Here is a 1,368-nt window from a genome sequence, read left to right on the forward strand (position 1 = left end):
ACGAGCCCTTATGGACTTTGAAAGAGAACACATTCCCTCAAGTTGAGGTGGGAATAAGGAACAACAGAAGAATGTCTCAATTTAATTAGGCGCTGCAGGGGTTGATCATTCTTTCCTTTTTCATGGTCTTCCAGTTACTTCAGACTTTGTAGTTCCAGGAACTCATCTGGAGTGTCCTTGCAGGTCACAGAGGTTACCATGGCATCCACAGGGCCGTCAGTCAGCCTAAAAGACCTTACAGTTAACAAATAGAGGTTATTGCTATTATTACAGTATGCTATCTCAATACTTCTTTTCTTTCCTTTTTTAGCTTTTTTTTTTTTTTGAGACGAAGTCTCACTCTTGTTGCCCAGGCTGGAGTGCAATGTCATGAGCTTGGCTCACCACAATTTCTGCATCCCGGGTTTAAGCAATTCTCCTTCCTCAGCCTCCCAAGTAGCTGGGATTATAGGGATGAGCCACCATGCCCTACTAATTTTGTATTTTTAGTAGATATGGGGTTTCTTCATGTTGATCAGGCTGGTTTCAAACTCCCGACCTCAAGTGATCCAACCACCTCGGCCTCCCAAAGTGCTGGGATTACAGGCCTGAGCACCGCATCTGGTGGTATCTGAATATTTCTTTTTCTTTTTTTTTTTTTTTGAGATGGAGTTTCGCTCTTGTTACCCAGGCTGGAGTGCAATGGCGCAATCTCGGCTCACTGCAACCTCCACTTCCTGGGTTCAGGCAATTCTCCTGCCTCAGCCTCCTGAGTTGCTGGGATTACAGGCACGCACCACCATGCCCAGCTAATGTTTTGTGTTTTTAGTAGAGATGGAGTTTCACCATGTTGATCACGATGGTCTCGATCTCTTGACCTCATGATCCACCCGCCTCGGCCTCCCAAAGTGCTGGGATTACAGGTGTGAGCTACCGCGCCTGGCCGGTATCTGAATATTTCTTAGGTACTGTATGTAAGGTGGCCCCCTATGTATCCGCAGGTTCTGCCTCTGCAGCATCAACCAACCGTGGGTTAAAAAATAGCTACAAAAAGTTTTTTAAATAACAATACACCAATAAAGAAGAATACAAATAAGGCCGGGCGCGGTGGCTCACGCCTGTAATCCCAGCACTTTGGGAGGCCGAGGCGGGTGGATCACGAGGTCAAGAGATCAAGACCATCCTGGTCAACATGGTGAAACTCCGTCTCTACCAAAAATACAAAAAATTAGCTGGGCATGGTGGCACGTGCCTGTAATCCCAGCTACTCAGGAGGCTGAGGCAGGAGAATTGCCTGAACCTGGGAGGCGGAGGTTGCGGTGAGCCGAGATCGCACCATTGCACTCCAGCCTGGGTAACAAGAGCGAAACTCGGTCTCAAAACAAAAAA

This window comes from Saimiri boliviensis, chromosome 3 (assembly GCF_048565385.1).
Source record: "Saimiri boliviensis isolate mSaiBol1 chromosome 3, mSaiBol1.pri, whole genome shotgun sequence".
Lineage (NCBI taxonomy): Eukaryota > Metazoa > Chordata > Mammalia > Primates > Cebidae > Saimiri > Saimiri boliviensis.